At 46.0% G+C, this 24,505-nt stretch overlaps 1 protein-coding gene across 3 annotated transcripts in view, besides 1 other annotated feature; it reads left to right on the top strand.

Annotated features, from left to right (window-relative positions):
- The window catches only part of Ntrk2 (neurotrophic tyrosine kinase, receptor, type 2), a 327,499-nt gene that overhangs the window by 277,758 nt on the left and 25,236 nt on the right, over positions 1-24,505 (top strand). The window lies entirely within an intron of this gene.
- Positions 5,955-9,929: an enhancer, noted in NCBI's record as "VISTA enhancer mm14". NCBI's record gives its function as "enhancer in: hindbrain (rhombencephalon)[5/6] | midbrain (mesencephalon)[5/6] | forebrain[5/6]" and the evidence as "EXISTENCE:transgenic organism evidence [ECO:0001131][PMID:17130149]".

Consider the following 24,505-nt stretch of genomic DNA (forward strand, 5'->3'; position numbering starts at 1 on the left):
TTGTCAACATTTGTATCTAAGTGCCCTTTAACAGCATCTTATACCAAATTGCTCTGAGTTCATAATCAGTCCGGTTCCCATGGCAACGGGAAAATTCAACAACCCCATGGCAATACTGATAGGGTGGCGACCCACAGTGAAATATGCTACTGCTTACCGTGAGGCTCTTGCTGGTCCCAGGACAACCCACAGCACCTGCCAGCCTATGGAGCTGCTGGAAGGACAGCTGCCCACCCTTCTGTCATGAGCTTCTCTGGCACCAAAGCCTTCATATTTACTTTAACCCTTGTTTTACTGTAATCAGCCCTCTTTGAGTGCTTGAGTCCCCTCTAGTTCTGGAAATTGAGGTCAGCTATACTAGGATCCCCTATAGAACAAGTGTCGCTCATTGGAGTAAAAAATGCCTAAGCCACAAGGCTCGAGTCCCAAGGAAACTGGCTGTTTAAGATGAACATTGTAGAAGCTCAGATTTCCACTCACAGATACAACCCTCAGATATGTCAACACCCTTCAAAGCATAGAATGGGGTGGGAGGAGGGTCAGGGCCTGGTAGCCATCATCTACCAAGGAGAGGTCCACTGTGCAGAACAAGAAAAGCTTTACTGGGGATAGAAACCCTAGGTCACCCCTTTTTAGAAGAAACCATTTCTGATGCTCACCTTTGTTGAGAGTCTTGGGGATTGCATCTCTACGACCAGCCAAACAGAGTTGGGGGTCAGTCTCTTAAACTGATCACACGATCTTAAAATGTTCACTCTTTTTTCAGGGCCTTGGTTTCATTACCTCTAAAATCATAGGGCTGATTAAATGAGCCCCTGGCCTAGCATGCAAGAAGCCCTGGGGATCTCCAGATCCACCAAAATAAATAAATAAACAAGCAAATAAACAAACAAACAAATAACAGCACCATTGCCCAGTGTGGGTTGGTGTAAGGGTGGAGGGAAGGCATCACGTGTCCTAGGGCAGTGGTTATCAACGTTTATGTGCACATAGCTACTTGGTGGCTTCCCTAAAACAGGCTGCTGGGCCTCACCCCCACACTTTCAGTAGGTTTGTGGGGTACCTTAGAGTTTACAGAGCACAAGACAATTCCAATGACCTCAAAGCCAGTGATCCTGAACTTGGGATTGCACCCAGGGACACACTCTTGCATGTGACAAAATATATTTACAGAATTTTCTCAGATTTTGAAAAGTTAGTGTAGTTCATGAAGTACTTGCTATAAACCTGGAAGACACACTACTGGGACTTAACTCCCATGTCTGACCTTTGCCATGAATTTGTTATATTGTCAGGAGAAAGCCTCTCAACGTCTTCATTGCGTTTGTTATTTTATTATTTTATTCCTTCTGTATCTTCAGCGGAGATGCGATGAAATTTACAAAGTTTCAAATGGCAGGAATGTCAAGCACAGAGAGTAAAGAGTAAAGCCATTGCAGTTACCAGGGATGCTGAAGACAATGTTGCCTTCCTGTTACTGATGTATGTTTGGCTATGTTACCAAGGCAAGACTGTATCTTTTGAGATGGGGAGGCATGGAGAAGAGATAGGAGGAAGGAAAGAAGGAAGGAAGGAAGGAAGGAAGGAAGGAAGGAAGGAAGGAAGGAAGGAAAGAAGAAAGGAAGGAAGGAAGGATACGCACACACACAGAGACAGACAGAGACAGAGAGACAGAGAAACAGAGACAGACAGAGACAGTGGAGAGACAAAGAGAGAGAGTCAGAAAGAATGAATCACAACTCCATCCGTTGAAGGGCATTTTCAGGAGTGCAGAAGTGATTAATCCCCTTGTCGATGTATTATGTTTACTTAGGGACGTCTGAGCCAGAGCAGCATTCAGACATTAGCCAATCCTTTGACATTCTTCAAGTGTTCCCGTTTCTGTAATGGAAACTGACTAAAATTGCCCCTTCTGGGGTCCTGTAATTTACCTCCCTGCTTGAGGAAGGTATGATCAGCAGGCTAATGTGGTTGACGTGACATTTATTAAGCTTTTACTGAGGACAAAACCCCTCGGAGCACTTTACATCAAACACAACTTTTGAAATCTAGCCCAGGACTCCAGCCCTGGGCTGCACAACAGCAGTAAAGAACTGTGTGTTCACCATGAAATGTTCAAAGCATCAAATTCACGGTCCAGCCTGTAACCTTGACTGTCCTTCTGCCAAAGGCTAATGGCTACCATCCAAAGGGTTCCTAAAGGGGATACGTACCTTGTGACTCACCTTTGTTAACATAAAAAGTATGGTTGTGGTGTCTTTCTAAGGGCTAAACTCTACCCTCCTTGAATTAGCCAAAACGGATTTGATATTCATTTACATAGCAGGACTGCTGTTGCCAGCATCCATACTGGCAAGGGGAATTTCCATTAATCCAGTAGACACTAATGCTCAGTGTAAGAGCAATTAGACACACTGACAAGAAGCACATTTAACTACCAAGCAGGAGTGGCAAGGGTTTCATATGGTTTTCTTCTGTAGTTTCAGGGACCAATTATAAAGCCAGAAGAGGCAGGCAGAGAAGGAAGCACCAAGAGGCTGTGGCTAAAACAAGGACTTAGAGGGGCTGGGCCCCTGGCGCAGGTCCTTGCAGCCAGAGCCCTAAGTGTACAGGCACGAGTACCCTCAGTGAGTTGATGCTTCTACTTGGGACTGACTGGGTCTCCCGTGTTCTCTAGAACAAACTCTCAGAGATAAAAATGATATGGCCTGTGAATCCTGAGCAGGTTAAACCATAGCTGTTCTCTGGCAAGCATTAGAAGGCCAAGGGTGACAATCCTTTGAGAGACACCTTCTATACTGATGCCAAAGGTAATGTTCCAAAGCTTGCATTTCACCGCCCAGTAGGAAATTTCTAGAGAAATTGCTTCACTCATGGCTGAAACTTGGTGCTATTTTATAATCTTAGAACATTTCAGGCATCTTCTCCATCAACAGATAGGGCTCACTTCGATCTCAAGCAGTCGTGTGACGTGTTACTGGTAAAGGCAGGTAAAAGCATTCTACAGAGAGAAAAGGAGAGGTCCACTTTGGGACCCTGTATAATATCCAGTAAACAGGCAAAAATATCTTTTATGTCAAAGCAGACCATCACTCAAAGGGGTGTTGGACCACAGGCCATTTTGTGCATGAATGAGAGCCCTATTAGTGCGGTCTGTTTCTGATGAGGTTGGTGGAGGAGAACCACACTCTGTCCTGTGAATGGTAGTTATTTATTTGATGTCTTTATAACTGAAAAGTGAATGATAAAGATTCAAGTGGATCATCATGGCTTTTCTAATTAAGGAGCCACTATAAAGGCATTATTGCAGTTTCATGATGATCACTGGCCTTAAATTCACTGGGTGTTCATTAATGACTGGTCCAGAATTGCTTTGAGTAGATGAAGAAATAACCTTGCTATATATACAGATGACACAGGTGTCTTGATACAGCATTATAAATGCAGTTAGAAGCAACCCCATTTACTTTTTTAAGCTAGGAAAATGCAAAATGTTTATTTAGTCAACGCAGAAAAGGCATCACCAGCCCTGAAAGAAAACAGCAAAGCAGTGTTTGCTTCTGCCACTGGAAACTCCTTTCTTCCCTCTGCCCCATCTTGGATTTCCCTTCTAACCTCACACAAAATGTTGCAGAGCTCAGTGGCCCACATTTGGGGAACAAAGGCCAGTGATGCGTTGAAAGGAAGACCCAGTCGTCACTCCTGAGTAGAAGCATCCCTTACCTGACAGCACCCATGAAGGCACCTGCATGCTTCCAGTCCCTCCCACGGCACTTTCCTCATGGTTGTTCAAGTCAATACTGCTATCTCTGACACGAAGGATGATGCAAAATTCAAATTTAATTTTTACAGAAAGAATATTAACAGTGAAATTCTTGAACTTTTATTGTGTATTTTTGAAGCTGTTGGTCTACATATAATTAATGTTGTTAGTTCATTGTGTTGGATGTGTATGTATGTGTGTGTGTATATGTGTGTGTGTGTGTGTGTGTCTTATTCACAACCCTGAAAAGCCACAATTGCTTCCTAGTGGGTCTCACTTTATTTATCACCCACCAAGTAACAAGAGCTTATTCATCCTCTGGGAGTGCCAGGGACAAGACACATAAATAGCAGCCAAAATGGCTGTCATGTGACCTCCAAAGTTGGGAGTTTCTGTGCAGTGTGACACAGAAGCTCAGGATATGTGGGAACTGACAGGGCCGAGGGGAGCATGCAGAGGAAGAACCGGCGGGTGGTGCACAGAAGACAAAAGTTTGTAGGCAGAGCCAAGGTCTTCATTCACAGAAGTCTAAAGTCATTACTGTTTGTCTAAGTCATTAGGGAATACATGTCAGACCAAAGTTCAACTTGGTGAACCAATGAGTTTTATTGGGGTTACTTAAAAAATCTGCGTGAGGAGCAGAAATGACTTACAGCTGTATCATCAAGGCCCACTCCAGCATGGGTGACAGCTCACAACAACTGGGAACCTGGAGCTCACTGCACAGCCTGCAGGCAGCTCAACAGGTTGGAGAGTGTCCTTTCTAGGTGACACTGGTCTAAACTTCCTCCAAACAGCTCAGCTGGTTTCTGCTGCTTCCAGGCAGTTGGTCTGCTCTGAGGTTTGTTTTTGTTGTTGTTGTTGTTGTTCTTGTTTGGCTTCCTTCCCTCTGAAGGGGACTCTCAGATTTCAGTGTGCACTTTGGTGGTGGTGGTGGTGGGGGTGGGGCTAAGGGGTCTGATGGGTTTCAGGGACTTCCTGGAGCTAATTTTGAATTGTTTACCTCCCTGCTTAAAGAGCTTCCCTTAAAGATGGAATGTTTCAATTTTCAAGGAAACTGCTACTCAATATCATTCCGTGTGAAGGGATGGAAAGGCAGGCACTATATAATGTCACATGTGCACAGCACAGCAGGCAGCTGGCTTTGGAGGCATCTTCTCTGTGACATAGCCCCAAATCCCACAGGGCTGAAGCAGCTGGGAGCAGCTGACTGACTGCACTGACTGACATAAAATGAGAAATAACTGTGATATAAAGTAGGACACTGAATTTAAATCTGATTATACTGCAGAGAGTCGTGGTATTATGGGAACCAGGATAAGAGTGACTTCATGTTCTAAATGCAAATATATAGTATCAGTACACAGGTGACTCAGCCAAGGCTCCGCGACTACAGATCATCAAATCATCCATAAATCACTGCACTAACCTTAGGGAAATTACAACAAACCCAGCAGAGTAAGAATGAAATTTCTTCAGCCGGGCCCAGCCATGCAACCCCTCTCCTCAGTGAGGACCACTTACCTACTTGGTATCCTCTACACAGACAGACCCACCCACTCAGGCCCTGGGCACAGACAGACCCTCCCAGTCAGCCCCTCTGCACAGCTGGACCCACCCACTCAGCCCCTCTGCACAACTGGACACGCCCACTCAGCCCCTCTGCACAACTGGACCCACCCACTCAGCCCCTCTGCACAGCTGGACCTGGACCCACCCACTCAGCCCCTCTGCACAGCTGGACCTGGACCCACCCACTCAGCCCCTCTGCACAGCTGGACCTGGACCCACCCACTCAGCCCCTCTGCACAACTGGACCCACCCACTCAGCCCCTCTGCACAACTGGACCCACCCACTCAGCCCCTCTGCACAACTGGACCCACCCATTCAGCCCCTCTGCACAGCTGGACCTGGACCCACCCACTCAGCCCCTCTGCATAGCTGGACCTGCCCACTCAACATCTCTTCACATCCACCATTCTGATTCTTGGTTGCAGGTATTTGGGCTGAGAGATTCAAACCTTAATGATGCTTCTCAAAAATTGTATTTGTTATCCCCCAATTTGTCACAATCCCCAAATCCTTGTCACTTGCTCTCCGTTGGCTCTTCCCTATCTTTGTAAATGTATTTAAAATGCGTACAGACTGTTGTAGTTGGATCAACTGTAACATTTTTTGCCTTCAATATTCTCATAACACCCATGAAAGGACACCTCAAAATAATTTTACGCAGAAAATACAATTTAGACAAATGCTCTTCTCAATTAAATGAGTTACACAAGTAATAGTAGTAAAATATCTAAAGCTGTGGTTAAACTCCTTGCAAGACTGGCTGATTGGCACATGCCACATCCTATCTCTCCGATCAGTCAGGAAGAGCTCTAGGTGACAGCTTTAGCTGTTCTGGGTTACAGCATCGATTGAGTTATGTAGATCAGACACCTCTTCAACCTTGGGGAGTCCAATGTCAAGGTGTCCACAGCTGCATCAACCCACAGCCCAAGGTCTTAGCGTGAGGCCAGATGAGGGAAAGCCAGTCTACAGAACCCATTCTCATGCCCCACACCACAGCAGCAGTGTACGTGGGCTTCTGAGGGCTGAACCCCCACAATGCAATCACCCCTTAAAGATTCTGACCACCTTGCCTTGAGGAACAAGTTCCCAGTGTGTGAGTTTTGGGGCCTTGCAACCATAACCAAAGTCACCTACCCTAATTCTTGTTTTTAAAACCTATAGAAGACACGGGGAAATAGCTTCTTAATCCCTTGTCCCATGGTTATTGTTGCCTCTTTAAGCTGTTACTTTTTGAAAATGTTTTCTTCTTTGTAGTCTTCTTTGAAAATCCTTTTTCCCCCTTTTGGTATAATTGCCTCAACTTTTGGGGTTTTTTCCCCCCTTTCTTTGACGTTATGTATGTCCGTCCGTTTATTACTTACTCTCATTCTTTGTAGTTTTAAATTAGCACATATTAATTGTAGAAAATAACTGGTTTCATTGTAACATTTCTGTACCTGTTCATAAAGCCCACGGATCCCATCCAGTCACTGTCACCTGTCCCTCCTCTTCTCTGTCCTTCTTCCTCATGACCCTCATCCTGCATTCACATTCTTTTTAGAAAAAAAATCTAGATTCCATAAGCTTTCTTTAAAGGAGACTATCTTTGATCTCCTGAGAAGTTTCCAAAACCCAGGCCACCCTGTGCTCTTATACCCAGAGAACATGGTAGTTAGGAAGTTGGTTGTTAATGGCAACCCCAGATCGGTGGTGTGGCTTGTGTTTCTGTCATCTGTTCCTTGCTTAGTTGACGCAGCCTTATCCACGTGCTTCCAGGCTAGTCCTGAGACTGGTTGAGATGCTGTCTGTGTGCAAACCGTACCAGAAACAGGAAGTCATCTGGGAAGATATGGAGTTGCTATTCCCTCTGATGGCCCCTAGCAGAAGGGAAATGAACACGTTAGCTCATTTCGCTGTTACTCCGGCCTCTCAGCCTCTCGTTCAGAATGCTTCGCTCCCTGCCTGCTGTCTCTAGCCTGCCCTCTGCATTGGATACTGTTGAAAAGGAGCAGAGGGAGGCCTTGTCAGAAGTCTCACAGGGAGCCAGGCCTTGAGAGGCAAGCATGTCACCAAGCTTTTGTGTGAAAAATGACATCAGGGAGAAAAAGGTGAATGTGACATTGTTTGTCTCTTGGTCAATAGGAACAAATGAGGCTTTTCTCAGCGTGGCCCGTGTCCTCTGAAAACCAATTGCTTCTGTTTTGTGTAGTTGGATCCCTCCTCCAGCCCCAAGCACTCTCGCTCTCAGGGCTCCCTGACTTGGGTTGTGAGTGAGCTGCCAGCCTCAGCTTGTTTTGCGAGTTGTCAAGGGCAAATAAAGGCCTGTAGTCTGTGTCTATAGCTTTGAGTGCTGAGGACTGTCAGGGCCTTTGTGGTTCTCCTTTATAGAGTCCTGCTTGGTCCCAAAGAAAGCATTTGTGTGTGTGTGTGTGTGTGTGTGTGTGTGTGTGTGTGTGTGTGTGTAAGTGGTGTTTGCTTTGGTTTTAAGAACTAAGTATCCCTTTGACACTCTGAGCACCAGCTACTTAACACTAGGGCAGTTCAGAAAAGATGCCATGAGATCACGGCACAAAAAGCTCAAACTCCTTTAGAAACAGGGGGGACAAGTGTTTTGAACGAGAGGCCTGAGTAACAGAGAAATGAACTAATGTGTGTGGAGGAGACTATTGTGGGACTCCTCCGAATAAGAGGGCATCACCAGACTCCCTCTGTCTATGACTGACGTGTCCTATTATGGGAGGTACCCCGAGTGCTTTGGTTGGACATCTTTCTCCAAAGCAGCATCAAACAGTTCTGAGTCAAACTGGGGCAGGTTGAGTTCATCCGCACACCTGGATAGGCCCTGCCCTCTCTGCCTAGCAATATGGCTGGGAAGTGCACCCATTGATTCACCCCACCCCACCCCTACAGTAATCAAATGGCTTTGGTGATCAAGTTAACCTTTTTCTCATCATTGTCCCTGAGGACATAGGTCAAATCTTAACAAGAGCACTGCAGACTTGCTCCATATTTTGTGCTGGGTCCCTTGGTTCTGTGCTGGGATCCTCTGGGCATGGGGCTGTGCTCCTGAACACACTGGTGATTGGAAGGCCCGGAGCATCTCACCAGGCCCTATCTCCATAGGATTATGAGTCCTTGCACATTTCTTTATACCCCAGCGTCTTCAGCCACAAAAGCATTGTTCTCAATTGTATCACTCCCAAGACCCGCTCTTTTCTTCCCTCCCTTTTCAGACCCTTTGGAAATTCGGCAGTGAAATTTTCCTCCCCACATCTCTGTGGTGAGTTCTCCCAGCTTTGGAAGGCTTGGTTGCCATGGCAGCGAGCCTCCTCTGCCCAGAGCCAGACTGAGGGGATTGGTGGTAGTGGGGCGGGCAGGGAGAGGCGAGAAGTCATTAAAGTCTGTCAATTAGCATGCAGCACCACAGCCCCTTACAGCTTCCCTCACTGGAGAGCAGCTGTGCGCCTCAGGTCCCTGCCAGTGAGACCCTCCCTCTGGAGCCCAGGGCAGGGCTCTCTGCACCAGCCCATGCACCTGATCCAGACCTACACAGCCTGGGCCAGCCAGGCTCCTGCTGACACCTCCCATAAATGCCTCTCCTCCTCCAAGCTCCTGTCCTTGGATGCTCACCTTCGTGAAAACAGAGCAGGATGAAATCACACCAGTGGTGGGGGCTTGGAACATGAAGCAGCAGCGGGATCTATCCTTGGGGGAAGGGTGGGGGCTCTCAGAGTTAGTTATTTTTCACGGTCACCTGCCATCTACCAACTGCCGCAAAGGCCAGAAAACACAGCACGTCAGGTGTACTGTTGGAAAGAGGAAATGCACCGAACTTCACAGGCATCAGTGAGGTAGATTCTCATGCCCAGATAAAGTCTGCTTCTTGAGATCCAGGGAAATTCAGGAAGTAGGCTGGTGGAAATGGCAGCGAGTCAGAGCTGTAGTTCAGAGACCCAGGAGTCAGCAGCTTCATCTGTGAAATGGGCTTGCTAAGCGTATCCCCCCCAAAGACCCTGACTGGAGTGGGGTGGGCACTTCTCAAGTTCACCGGGAAGTGGAGTAGAGAATGGAATTGAAGCTGCCATCCATTTTCTGCTCCAGTGCCGTAGATAAAAATCCAGAAAGCATTGGGATGACAAACACCGCCCAATCTGACCTGGGCTGAGGAATTCTGTGTGTGTGTGTGGGGGGGGGGGGGTGTCTCCAAGCCTAGCTTCACCTTCAGTGCATTCTCTTTGCCAATGCACACAAACCACTCTGAGCTCCATACACATCTCAAACACACTGCCACAGGGCCTTTGCACATGCTGCAGTCTGCCTGGAATGACTTTCTTCTTTTTGGTTAATTACTTTTTAGTTGTTGTTGTTGTTGTTGTTTGGATAACAAGCCCCAACCTCTAACTAATCTTCCAGCCCAGAACAGATTATTCCATCATATCTAAGATATTGTCTGTGGAAATTAAAAATATCTTCCCGCATACTGGTAATTATTAATCTTCTGAACTCACTTCCTTTGGCCACTACAGTGTTATCTTCACCATGCCGGCCCCTCCAGGGATAAAACTGCTGCTGACAGAATCTGTATCCATGTTTTGGTTAGCTGGTGCCTGTTCAGTATTCTGAACATCATCTGTCCTAGTTTTTAATTTTTAATCTTATTTATTTATTTTCTTTGCTAGCATGGGCTGCCTGTGAGGGGTGTGTGTGTACAGGAGCGTGCGCTCCACTGCAGGCAGCTTTCAGGATTGAGTCTCTCCATCCGTCCGTCTCTGGGTCTGGTGATTGAGCTGGTCAGACTTGAACTTACCCTTCTCCAGCCCATCCTGTCTGTGCTGATGGGTGCCCCTTCCATGTGGCACTGGTCTCGAGATTTCCTAAGTACTTGACATTGTTTCCAATACTTACCTCCCCGACTCAGAGTTCTAGGCAGGTGAGGGCTGTGCGCATGGTTATTTCCCCATGTGTAACAAGGATAGATTGAAAGTGTGCACAAGGTCACTGGAGGAGAGCACAGACCCTGCTCAGTCACCATTGGGTTTGACCCTGAGTCACAGAAAGGAAGTACCAGCTTCAGAGGTGGGGACTGGGGGATGGAGAGAGCCCAGCCATCCGCCTGCACGCTCAGGTGGGCCCAGTGGTCTTCCAGTCCCCATCCTGTCTGCTTCCCCAGACCCCAGCAAGCCCTTTCCTTTCTTACCCTGACAACTGAGGCCTTGCTGTGGAGCTCTTTAGCATTCTGCATCCACATTCTGTTACCCTGACCCAGTTTCAGGCTTTGAAACTCAACTGCTGCTGACAGAATCTGTGCAGGGGTATGGCTCCCCCTCCCTGTTCCCTAAATAAAAGATGAAATCAGAATGGCCATGTAGATGCTGCCTCAAAACGGTGCTTTATTTAGAGAGAGGTGTTAGTTATTACTGGCTACTGGCATTTAACATTTGTTGGGTGAACAAAATCTGCCGAACGAACGCCGAGGAGAATGTGAAATGGACGAGCCTCCACCCAGGGTACGCTGGGGCCCAAATTAGACCCAGACAAACCAGTAATGTGCAGCAGCAAGGATGGGCCCACAGGGAGCCCCTCAGCAGTGTGGGTCCCTGAGAGACAGAGGTGGTACAACCATGTGTCTGAGATAGGAAGTAGACCTTGCTGAGGCCATTTTGAAATGCAGAGCAGGGTGAATCAAACACTCCCTGGGAGTCATTAGAGATGAGAAACCCTCTGGAAAGACAGTGGGATTCTGGAGGTCCCTTTCTGCGCTTAGCTTCTGCAAGACTGGGGCTCCTGTCAAGGTGCACTTCAGAAAGTGCTGCCTCTTCAGGCCTGTATCCCATGACAAGAGGCCAGAGGCACACCTCTGGACAGTGAGGTGGAATGGGCAAGAAGAGTCCTCTCTCTCCCTGACATAGCAGACTACATCACTGTGGGTGATCCAGACCTACCCAACTGAATGGAATCTAACAAACTGCAAACCTGGGTGGAGTCTGAGTGAGAAACTCAGAGGCTGCTCAGCTGGTTTTGCCCAGTGTGGCTCAAGCCACAGGACCTTTCCGAGCCCCGGTTTCTTAATCTAGGAAGTGGCAGTCACTGTTTTAGGCTTGCTGGCTTGCTGTAAGAACTAACACAGATGTCCATAAGAAACCATCGTATGGCCTGGGACACAGGTTGGCCGTGTTTCAAGCTCTCAGACATACCACCTTCGTCTAGACAACTAAACAGAAACTCCAGGCCAGGACCAGATTGAAGTTAATAATTCCAGACTCAAGGTTTTAACTCAACATCTCACACCAACTTGTCCAAAGATAATCACTCTGTAACAGAGGACAAGAAACATATGGAAACAACCCTTGAGATCCTCAGATAAAGCCAACAGATTCTTTCTAGTCCTTCCAAGTAGAACAATCCTGGAAAAGTAGGGAGGAGTGATCTTTAAAAGAAAAACGTATCTGATTCGCCACAAGCCCCAACTGTAACACGATGCTTAAACTGACTTAACAAAGAGCGCTGTTTTTTTTAACTGTGAAGCGATCACAATACTCTTTCAATTTGAACATTATTACGAACATATGAGACCAATGTACACAGGTCATAAAGATGTCAAAAGAGGGAATAGATTTAGCATGAAATATTAGCTCAGGAAACTGCATTTCTAAAGCCCTTAGCCTCTTCCCATTACTGCCAGAAATGACGGCCTCTGAAGTCAGCCTGCACAGCTTGGGAGGTGTCGATCTGAGGGGCTGAGCGGGACCTCCGTCAGTTTCCTACTCTGCCACACTTAAAAAATCAAAGCTACAGCTGGGAAGATGGCTTAGCAGCTGAGAGCACCAATTGCTTTTACAGAGAGGACTGGGATTCAGGTCCTAGTACCCACATGGCAGGTCAGAGCCATCAGTCACCCCCTTGGAGATCTGACACCCTCTTCTGGCCTCCACAGGCCTTGTACATTTGTGGCACACAGGCATACATGCAGGCAAAACACTCATTCACAAAACAAAAATAAATGTATTAAAAAGCAAGGGTGGAAGCCTCGTATAAGAGAGAAGGAGGAAAGCAAGACTTGATTCTTCTCCAGGAAACAGGGCATACTGTATAGGGCACAGGTGTACAGGGAACAGGTGTGCAGGGCACAGGTGTGCAGGACACAGATTTGCAAGACACAGGTGTGCAGGGCACAGGTGTGCAGGGAACAGGTGTACAGGACACAGATTTGCAAGACACAGGTGTGCAGGGCACAGTTTTGCAAGACACAGGTGTGCAGGGCACAGGTGTGCAGGACACAGATTTGCAAGACACAGGTGTGCAGGGCACAGGTGTTCAGGGAACAGGTGTGCAGGGAACAGGTGTGCAGGGAACAGGTGTGCAGGGAACAGGTGTACAGGACACAAATTTGCAAGACACAGGTGTGCAGGGCACAGGTGTCCAAGGCACAACCTTTTCAGCTTTCCACATTGAAAGTGGAGAAGCTTTCTGTTGTGTCTCTACCCTAACAGCACATAACTGAAGAGAATTTACCATGTATTGAAGGTCAAAGTCTACCCATGCTATCTGGGTCCTGGAAGACAGGTGGACAGTGCTAGGAGCCCATTATGCAAGGTGGAGCCAAAGAGCCAGAGCCCTTTAAGGGGCTAACCATACCATGGTATCCCATTAAAGATAAAACAGAAGGAGTATGAGACTAGAAGAGAGAGGGGTGGGGAGAGAAACAAGTTGAAGCTAGTATCTGTCACATGTCACTACTCTCTAGTGCTTATGCTTTCTTTGTGCTGTGGCTGGTTCAAGGATGGCGAGCCCAGTGTTGGCCATAGGAAGAATCACTCAGGGGTCTGTTTATGTTCAGCATGACACCAGGACAAATGAGGTAACCTATCCACAGAGATTTGTGGGAAGCCGACGAAGGGTCAAACATTATCACAGCTGATTCGCTGCTGTAGGGGGTCACAGACAAGACACAGTGGCCACATAGGCCAGGTGGAAGGCCTGAAAAAGCACTGGCCTTTTACCTGGGATCTGTAGTTGTCAGTCTTGAATGGAAAGGGCCAAGCAAGGGCTAGAGGTAGGAGTGAAGTAGGCTTTAAGCTAGCTTCAGTCTAGGCTAAGGCATTGTTCAATAGTGTCTTAAAGTGGAGGGGCTGTTTAGGTGAAATTCTGCCAGCCATTGAGTTGTTTAAATTCAGATCTGGGTGTTACAGGGATCCTGAGAGAGCAATGGAGTAGAGTGGACTACAGGAGGGAATCTCGGGAGAAATTACTAAGCTGTGAGCGATGAACCATTATGGCCTGGATACTCCCCTGGGCTTTTAAATGTCTCAAACTCAACTACAGCCCACACAGGGCTGACTTACAAATCCAGTGACTTCAAGCAGGAGGAGGAATGATCCTGTGTATAAATTATTACTGACTATCTCTAACAAACAGACTCTCCGTGGATGTAGTACATCCCACTTCTTCCCAGAGTAGGTCTTCGAGCAGGTTTGAACCTGCTCATGGGTACCAGATGATGCATAGATGCCAGACTCGAAACCAAGCTAACCTGAGGGGCTCCGGGCTGACCACCCTGCTCTACTTCATGCCTGGTTACATCTTGTTCACCTGCTCTGAGAATAGCTGGCACCCGTGAGAGCCCAGTTCACAGTCCATCCCTTACAGCTTGGTGATTTCTCCTGAGAACCCCTCTCTCAGTTCAGGGACCCCATTGTGCTCTAAGTGACCTTCCAGAGTCCTGTGATGCCCAGATCAGGGTTTAAACATTACTCACTGGCTGAGTCCCTATTTCTCTCAGCAAAATTTCAGCTTAACTGTTCCCCTACATTAAGACTGTATTTAACTTCTTGATGCTTTAGCCTGGACTGGAGTTAGCTTAAAAGTCCACTTTAGCCCTATGGCAAGTCCTTGGCACTGTCTATACAAGACTGACAGCCAAAGATCCCAGGTAAAAAGGCCAGCGCTTTCCAGACCTTCCACCTAGCCTACATGGCTGCTGTGTCTTGTCTGTGACACCTACAGCAGCGAATCAGCTGTGATGAGCTTGGCCCTTCATCACGGGGTCTTCATCATCAGAGAGTTCAGCCATGTCTGACCACGGGGCTGTAGTGACATGTGACAGACACTAGCTTCAGCTTGTTCCTCTCCCCACCCCTCTCTCTCTTAGTCTCACACTCCCCTTGTCTAATCTGTAATGTGATGTCTCTCTCCTCATGTCTGCTCCTGTTTCTTGGTCTTGTACTCCCTGGGGAGCTGGGACAGCTAAGCCTTAGCCTTGAACTCTGCTTCCTGGAGCAGATGAACTCAGCCACCACTCTCAGTTCTCAGAACTGATACAAGACTCGCCCACCAAGGAAAGGTCCTTGCCACCGGAAGAGCTCTTATGTATGTTCTAACATGTCACCATGCTACGACGTTCCAGCTCAGAGCCACATGATGCCATCTTATTAAAATGTCTTTGTTTGATTTTTGTCCCCAGCGGAGAGAGTTGTAGATCTCTCTAGAATCATTGCAGCCTCCTGTCCTCTGAGTAGCAGAATCTCCCCCCACATTCCCTCAGGGTTCTCGGGCATGGTTAGCTTAATCTTTCTGAAGCACCTCCTGGGACCTCTCTCCTTAGGTCACACAGAAGAACCTGCTAGGAACAAGCCATGGAACAAGTGTGTTTTCACTTTACTTCAGAGGACCAGGCTTTGACTAACTCAAGGGTGACTTCTCTTTTACAACCACTTGGAGTGAGACTTAGTGTCAGTGGTGAACCCTCCCATTAGTTACCAAGCCCCTCCTGTCCTATACTACCTAGTAAGAGTCCAATATTTGGTGCTTGAAATGGGTCAGAGGTTAGGAGGACATTCTGCTCTTGCAGAGGACCTGGGTTCAATTCCCCTTACCCACATGGTAGCTCACAGCCATGTATAATTACAGTTTCAGGGGATCCTGTTCTCTTCTGACCCTCAATGAGCACTGCCTGTACACTTTATGTATGCACATATGCAGGCAAATGCACACACATACAAATAGGTTTTTAACAGAGTCTAGTATACTTGTAAACCATTAAGATCATACTCCATGGAATTTAGCTATGGTATTGGACCAATAAGACAAATATCTTCATAATCACAGACACATCTCACCAGTAACCAAGCCTCATATTATACTCTCTCACCCAGTACCTTTGTCACACTGGTAGACTAGGGTAGCCTTTGGCAAGGCTAGCCCTAGAGCCTGAGAAATGAGTTGAGAGACAGCCTGTCTATTCAGAGAGAGGGTCCGCTATAGGGAGAAGTGTGTGCTTTACACCATAGACAGCAAGTCTCCTTTCTCTTTGTTCCGTGTCCTCCCAGACCTTTTAAAAGAACGTTTTATTCTTTGTGAGTTTCACATTATCTGCCCCAGTCCCCCTCATCTCCTGACCCCACTTGCAAATGTTCATGAGTCATTGGTCTAGTTTGAAATCTTCTTCTGTGAGAAGATTAACATGGTGTCCTCATTGGGACATGTCCCAGTTATCCTGTTGCTGCCCTGTGTCATGGAGAACCGGAAGCTCTGAAACAACAGGTCTGGCCCCTTCATGCGTCCCAACCATTTGTAGATGATAGAGATTTCGGGGTGGGCCAACTCGGAGCCCTGGATCAGGGCTGAGGTGGTAGCTGAGCTGGTCAGCTTGTTGGCTTTCCTTACCCACACCGCCAGGGAAAGCTCTCCAACACTACTCTGGCTAGGCCACCAAACACTGCCAGGACACCAGCAGGAGGCGGGATATCGGCAGGAGGCGGGGCATCGGCAGGAGGCGGGGTCAGCTCACTTAATCTCATGCTCTTAGTGCCTCCAGAGCCAGCTCCACAGCCTTCCCCAGCCAGCTGCCCAGTCAAGGTGCAGGCCCCACTTTCCCAAGTGCTTTAGCCTGTGAGGGGCCGTTGCCTTCAGGTTTAAGCAGTTAAGAATAAAGCTGCCAGACACCTGCTATCACCTGAACAAAAGTCTTCGGTTATGTTTGGGTAAACACCAAGAAGTAACATTGCTGGTTCATGCAGTGGGGATGTGTGCAGCTTTGTAAGAATCAGCCAAACTGTCTTCCGATGACACTTGGTCCCACTCAGATGGACTCCCAAGATACTCAGCTAATCATCGCCCATAACAGCAGTTAACTCCAACTTCAAAGTTCATGCTTACATCAGATTTAAAGCTTCTCCTTCTAGCACCCCAGCCTGGACCTGCCTGAGTCTGGTGAAAAATATTTCCAGAAAAAAAATTATATATCTATATATCATCTATATACCTATATATCTATATATGTATATATCTATGTGTATATCTATCTATCTATCTATCTATCTATCTATCTATCTATCTATCTATCTATCTATCTATCCAGAGAGAGAGAGAGAGAGAGAGAGAGAGAGAGAGAGAGAGAGAGAGAGAGAGAGAGACAAGAGGCACTGAGGAGAGAGCACAACGGGCCTGCTTGGCTGCAGCTGCATCTCTTCACAGTTCTGTGGGTTTGTTCAGCCAGACACGGTGTCTCAAACTTAGACACCCTCTGCAGAGGCTGTTTTCCCCTGAGAAGCATCCTCATCTTACCCTCTACTGATAGAACATAGGCTTCAGTCCCTGTAGTTGTGTCTCTACACCTCCCATCTCTGTTGCAGCACACAGTCATTGTCTGAGCAGCAGCTCAGCTCTGGAATGTGATTCCAGACCCTACTTCAGAGGATACTGGGAATTCCTTATGTGGTTTCAGGTTGGGGTCAGGGATTAAAAAGAGGGAAGAATAGGTTGCCTGTCTTAAGGAATATTCCAGCAAAAGACCAGTGGCTGGCTCCATTTCTCTTACTCACCTGCCCCCCTTCCCAGGAACATCCCCCCCCCCCAAAAAAGAAAGATTGTAGGATTCCAGGTAACTCTAGGACCCATGTGCTAAGATTATAGGATTCTGGGTGACTCTAGGACCCATATGCACTTTTTTTTTCCATTTTTTATTAGGTATTTAGCTCATTTACATTTCCAATGCTATACCAAAAGTCCCCCTTACCCACCCACCCCCACTCCCCTACCCACCCACTCCCCCCCTTTGGCCCTGGCGTTCCCCTGTACCGGGGCACACAAAGTCTGCGTGTCCAATGGGCCTCTCTTTCCAGTGATGGCCGACTAGGCCATCTTTTGATACATATGCAGCTAGAGTCAAGAGCTCAGGGGTACTGGTTAGTTCATAATGTTGTTCCACCTATAGGGTTGAAGATCCCTTTAGCTCCTTGGGTACTTTCTCTAGCTCCTCCATTGGGAGCCCTGTGATCCATCCATTAGCTGACTGTGAGCATCCACTTCTGTGTTTGCTAGGCCCCGGCATAGTCTCACAAGAGACAGCTACATCTGGGTCCTTTCAGTAAAATCTTGCTAGTGTATGCAATGGTGTCAGCATTTGGAGGCTGATTATGGGGTGGATCCCTGGATATGGCAGTCTCTACATGGTCCATCCTTTCATCTCAGCTCCATACTTTGTTTCTGTAACTCCTTCCATGGGTGTTTTGTTCCCACTTCTAAGGAGGGGCATAGTGTCCACACTTCAGTCTTCATTTTTCTTGAGTTTCATGTGTCTAGGAAATTGTATCTTATATCGTGGGTATCCTAGGTTTTGGGCTAGTATCCACTTATCAGTGAGTACATATTGTGTGAGTTCCTTTGTGATTGTGTTACCTCACTCAGGATGATGCTCTCCAGGTCCATCCATTTGGCTAGGAATTTCATAAATTCATTCTTTTTAATAGCTGAGTAGTACTCCATTGTGTAGATGTACCACATTTTCTGTATCCATTCCTCTGTTGAGGGGCATCTGGGTTCTTTCCAGTTTCTGGCTATTATAAATAAGGCTGCTATGAACATAGTGGAGCATGTGTCCTTCTTACCAGTTGGGGCTTCTTCTGGATATATGCCCAGGAGAGGTATTGCTGGATCCTCCGGTAGTACTATGTCCAATTTTCTGAGGAACCGCCAGACTGATTTCCAGAGTGGTTGTACAAGCCTGCAATCCCACCAACAATGGAGGAGTGTTCCTCTTTCTCCACATCCTCGCCAGCATCTGCTGTCACCTGAATTTTTGATCTTAGCCATTCTCACTGGTGTGAGGTGGAATCTCAGGGTTGTTTTGATTTGCATTTCCCTGATGATTAAGGATGTTGAACATTTTTTCAGGTGCTTCTCTGCCATTCGGTATTCCTCAGGTGAGAATTCTTTGTTCAGTTCTGAGCCCCATTTTTTAAGGGGGTTATTTGATTTTCTGAGGTCCACCTTCTTGAGTTCTTTATATATGTTGGATATTAGTCCCCTATCTGATTTAGGATAGGTAAAGATCCTTTCCCAGTCTGTTGGTGGTCTTTTTGTCTTATAGACAGTGTCTTTTGCCTTGCAGAAACTTTGGAGTTTCATTAGGTCCCATTTGTCAATTCTCGATCTTACAGCACAAGCCATTGCTGTTCTGTTCAGGAATTTTTCCCCTGTGCCCATATCTTCAAGGCTTTTCCCCACTTTCTCCTCTATAAGTTTCAGTGTCTCTGGTTTTATGTGAAGTTCCTTGATCCACTTAGATTTGACCTTAGTACAAGGAGATAAGTATGGATCGATTCGCATTCTTCTACATGATAACAACCAGTTGTGCCAGCACCAATTGTTGAAAATGCTGTCTTTCTTCCACTGGATGGTTTTGGCTCCCTTGTCGAAGATCAAGTGACCATAGGTGTGTGGGTTCATTTCTGGGTCTTCAATTCTATTCCATTGGTCCACTTGTCTGTCTCTATACCAGTACCATGCAGTTTTTATCACAATTGCTCTGTAGTAAAGCTTTAGGTCAGGCATGGTGATTCCACCAGAGGTTCTTTTATCCTTGAGAAGAGTTTTTGCTATCCTCGGTTTTTTGTTATTCCAGATGAATTTGCAAATTGCTCCTTCTAATTCGTTGAAGAATTGAGTTGGAATTTTAATGGGGATTGCATTGAATCTGTAGATTGCTTTTGGCAAGATAGCCATTTTTACAATGTTGGTCCTGCCAATCCATGAGCATGGGAGATCTTTCCATCTTCTGAGATCTTCTTTAATTTCTTTCTTCAGGGACTTGAAGTTTTTATCATACAGATCTTTCACTTCCTTCGTTAGAGTCACGCCGAGATATTTTATATTATTTGTGGCTATTGAGAAGGGTGTTGTTTCCCTAATTTCTTTCTCAGCCTGTTTATTCTTTGTGTAGAGAAAGGCCATTGACTTGTTTGAGTTAATTTTATATCCAGCTACTTCACCGAAGCTGTTTATCAGGTTTAGGAGTTCTCTGTTGGAATTTTTAGGGTCACTTATATATACTATCATATCATCTGCAAAAAGTGATATTTTGACTTCCTCTTTTCCAATTTGTATCCCCTTGATCTCCTTTTGTTGTCGAATTGCTCTGGCTAATACTTCAAGTACTATGTTGAAAAGGTAGGGAGAAAGTGGGCAGCCTTGTCTAGTCCCTGATTTTAGTGGGATTGCTTCCAGCTTCTCTCCATTTACTTTGATGTTGGCTACTGGTTTGCTGTAGATTGCTTTTATCATGTTTAGGTATTGGCCTTGAATTCCTGATCTTTCCAGAACTTTTATCATGAATGGGTGTTGGATCTTGTCAAATGCTTTTTCTGCATCTAACGAGATGATCATGTGGTTTTTGTCTTTGAGTTTGTTTATATAATGGATTACATTGATGGATTTTCGTATATTAAACCATCCCTGCATCTCTGGAATAAAACCTACTTGGTCAGGATGGATGATTGCTTTAATGTGTTCTTGGATTCGGTTAGCGAGAATTTTATTAAGAATTTTTGCATCGATGTTCATAAGAGAAATTGGTCTGAAGTTCTCTATCTTTGTTGGATCTTTCTGTGGTTTAGGTATCAGAGTAATAGTGGCTTCATAAAATGAGTTGGGTAGAATACCTTCTACTTCTATCTTGTGAAAAAGTTTGTGCAGAACTGGAGTTAGATCTTCTTTGAAGGTCTGATAGAACTCTGCACTAAACCCGTCTGGTCCTGGGCTTTTTTTGGCTGGTAGACTATTAATAACTGCTTCTATTTCTTTAGGGGATATGGGACTGTTTAGAAGGTCAACTTGATCCTGATTCAACTTTGGTACCTGGTATCTGTCCAGAAATTTGTCCATTTCGTCCAGGTTTTCCAGTTTTGTTGAGTATAGCCTTTTGTAGAAGGATCTGATGGTGTTTTGGATTTCTTCAGGATCTGTTGTTATGTCTCCCTTTTCATTTCTGATTTTGTTAATTAGGATTTTGTCCCTGTGCCCTTTAGTGAGTCTAGCTAAGGGTTTATCTATCTTGTTGATTTTCTCAAAGAACCAACTCCTCGTTTGGTTAATTCTTTGAATAGTTCTTCTTGTTTCCACTTGGTTGATTTCACCCCTGAGTTTGATTATTTCCTGCCGTCTACTCCTCTTGGGTGAATTTGCTTCCTTTTTTTCTAGAGCTTTTAGATGTGTTGTCAAGCTGCTAGTATGTGCTCTCTCCCGTTTTTTCTTGAAGGCACTCATAGCTATGAGTTTCCCTCTTAGAAATGCTTTCATTGTGTCCCAAAGGTTTGGGTACGTTGTGGCTTCATTTTCATTAAACTCTAAAAAGTCTTTAATTTCTTTCTTTATTCCTTCCTTGACCAAGGTATCATTGAGAAGAGTGTTGTTCAGTTTCCATGTGAATGTTGGCTTTCTGTTATTTATTTTGTTATTGAAGATCAGCCTTAGTGCATGGTGATCTGATAGGATACATGGGACAATTTCAATATTTTTGAATCTGTTGAGGCCTGATTTGTGACCTATTATGTGGTCAATTTTGGAGAAGGTACCATGAGGTGCTGAGAAGAAGGTATATCCTTTTGTTTTAGGGAAAAATGTTCTGTAGATATCTGTCAGATCCATTTGTTTCATCACTTCTGTTAGTTTCAGTGTGTCCCTGTTTAGTTTCTGTTTCCATGATCTGTCCATTGGTGAAAGTGGTGTGTTGAAGTCTCCCACTATTATTGTGTGAGGCGCAATGTGTGCTTTGAGCTTTACTAAAGTTTCTTTAGTGAATGTGGCTGCTCTTGTATTTGGAGCATAGATATTCAGAATTGAGAGTTCCTCTTGGAGGATTTTACCTTTGATGAGAATGAAGTGTCCCTCCTTGTCTTTTTTGATGACTTTGGGTTGGAAGTCAATCTTATCAGATATTAGGATGGCTACTCCTGCTTGTTTCTTCATACCATTTGCTTGGAAAATTGTTTTCCAGCCTTTCATTCTGAGGTAGTGTCTATCTTTTTCTCTGAGATGAGTTTCCTGTAAGCAGCAAAATGTTGGGTCTTGTTTGTGTAGCCAGTTTGTTAGTCTATGTCTTTTTATTGGCGAGTTGAGACCATTGATGTTAAGAGATATTAAGGAAAAGTAATTGTTGCTTCCTGTTATTTTAGTTGTTAAAGGTGGCATTCTGTTCTTGTGGCTGTCTTCTTTTAGGTTTGTTGAGGGATTACCTTCTTGTTTTTTCTAGGGCGTTGTTCCCGTTCTTGTATTGGTTTTTTTCTGTTATTATCCTTTGAAGGGCTGGATTCGTGGAGAGATAATGCGTGAATTTGGTTTTGTCGTGGAATACTTTGGTTTCTCCCTCTATGATAATTGAGAGTTTGGCTGGGTATAGTAGCCTGGGCTGCAGTTTGTGTTCTCTTAGTGTCTGTATAACATCTGTCCAGGCTCTTCTGGCTTTCATAGTCTCTGGTGAAAAATCTGGTGTAATTCTGATAGGCTTGCCTTTATATGTTACTTGACCTTTTTCCCTTACTGCTTTTAGTATTCTATCTTTATTTAGTGCATTTGATGTTCTGATTATTATGTGTCGGGAGGAATTTCTTTTCTGGTCCAGTCTATTTGGAGTTCTGTAGGCTTCTTGTATGTTCATATGCATCTCATTCTTTAGATTTGGGAAGTTTTCTTCAATAATTTTGTTGAAGATGTTTGCTGGACCTTTGAGTTGAAAATCTTCATTCTCATCCACTCCTATTATCCGTACGTTTGGTCTTCTTATTGTGTCCTGGATTTCCTGGATATTTTGAGTTAGGATCTTTTTGCATTTTCCATTTTCTTTGATTGTTGTGCCGATGTTCTCTATGGAATCTTCTGCACCTGAGATTCTCTCTTCCATCTCTTGTATTCTGTTGCTGATGCTCAAATCTATGGTTCCAGATTTCTTTCCTAGGGTTTCTATCTCTAGTGTTGCCTCGCTTTGAGTTTTCTTTATTGTGTCTACTTCCCTTTTTAGGTCTAGTATGGTTTTGTTCATTTCCATCACCTGTTTGTATGTTTTTTCCTCTTTTTCTGTAAGGACTTCTACCTGTTTGATTGTGTTTTCCTGTTTTTCTTTAAGGACTTGTAACTCTTTAGCAGTGTTCTCCTGTATTTCTTTAAGTGATTTATTAAAGTCCTTCTTGATGTCCTCTACCATCATCATGAGATATGCTTTTAAATCTAGGTCTAGGTTCTCAGGTGTGTTGGGGTCCCCTGGACTGGGCGAAGTGGGTGTGCTGGGTTCTGGTGATGGTGAGTGGTCTTGGTTCCTGTTAGTAAGATTCCTCCGTTTACCTTTCGCCATCTGGTAATCTCTGGAGTTAGTAGTTATAGTTGACTCTGTTTAGAGATTGTTCTTCTGGTGATTCTGTTACCGTCTATCAGCAGACCTGGGAGACAGATTCTCTCCTCTGAGTTTCAGTGCTCAGAGCACTCTCTGCTGGCAAGCTCTCTTACAGGGAAGGTGCGCAGATATCTTGTATTTGGACCTCCTCCTGGCCGAAGAAGATGGCCCAAAACAGGACCTTTCTCAGACACTGTGTTGCTTTGGCAGTTCCCAGGTGGTACAGACTCTCACCTAAGCAGACTAAATTCCTAAGTTCCTTGGAGTCCCGGGACCAAGATGGCGACCGCTGCTGCTGTGGCTTAGGCCGCCTCCCCAGCCGGGTGGGCACCTGTCCTCCGGTCCGGAAGGTGGCCGGCTGTCCCCGGCCCACAAAGGGTGCTGCCTCAGCGCCTCTGTGCTTCCGCCTGTTCCAGAAGCTGTCAGGTTCTCTGGCGCACCCTCTCACCTGTTCAGACTAATTTCCTAAGTTCGGCGGGTCTCGGACCAAGATGGCGACCGCTGCTGCTGTGGCTTAGGCCGCCTCCCCAGCCGGGCGGGCACCTGTCCTCCGGTCCGGACGGTGGCTGGCTGTCCCCGGCCCACAAAGGGTGCTGCCTCAGCGCCTCTGTGCTTTCTCCTGTTCCAGAAGCTGTCAGGTTCTCTGGCGCACCCTCTCACCTGTTCAGACTAATTTCCTAAGTTCGGCGGGTCCCGGACCAAGATGGCGACCGCTGCTGCTGTGGCTTAGGTCGCCTCCCCAGCCCCATATGCACTTTTATAAGGATGGGATTCTGGCCCAGCAGGCAGGGCTCTTTCCCCAGGGAACACAGACAGGACAGTCAGGCTCAAGCTGACTGAGGTACAGGGCACACGGGTGCTGCACAGAAATATACATGAAAGCAAAACATTCATAAGCTAAATAACTAAACATTTAAAGATTGTTTTGTGGGTCAACATGTCTGATAATATGACTCCTGGCTGGAACCCAGTTGCGGATTTCAAAGGTCTCTGCAGCTGGCTTTGCCTGCCAAGAGACATTGGGATCTGGGGTTCATAGGAGAGTACAGCAGGTGACATGGGCACGGCCTCTGAGGATATCCAGGGAATAGAATACGGATGAAGATTGCGGTGATGGGTACCATTGCGGTTTGCACGAGCAATGTTCCCATGGGGTCATGTGTTGGGCACTTGACTCCCAGGTGGTGGCACTGTCCAGGCAGGTTATGGACAGTTGGGGTGCTTAGCCCTGCTAGAGTACATCCCTGGGGTTAGACTTGAAGGGTGTGTGGCCTCATCCACTTTCTGCTCCATTTCTGTGCTTCCTGTAGAGAAAGATGAAGTAGGCGGCTTCCTGCTCCTGGTGCCTTGCTATTTCATCCCTGCCATTCTGGATGCCAAACCACTAAGACTTGGAACTGTAAACCAAACCAAACCAGAGTTACTCTTTTTACCAGGACATTTTATCACAGCATCAGGAATGTCATGAATATAAGCACCTTCCAGAGAGTTCTATGAAAACTGCATGCACACATCCATTCCAAAAGCC

Source organism: Mus musculus, chromosome 13 (genome assembly GCF_000001635.26).
Source record: "Mus musculus strain C57BL/6J chromosome 13, GRCm38.p6 C57BL/6J".
NCBI lineage: Eukaryota > Metazoa > Chordata > Mammalia > Rodentia > Muridae > Mus > Mus musculus.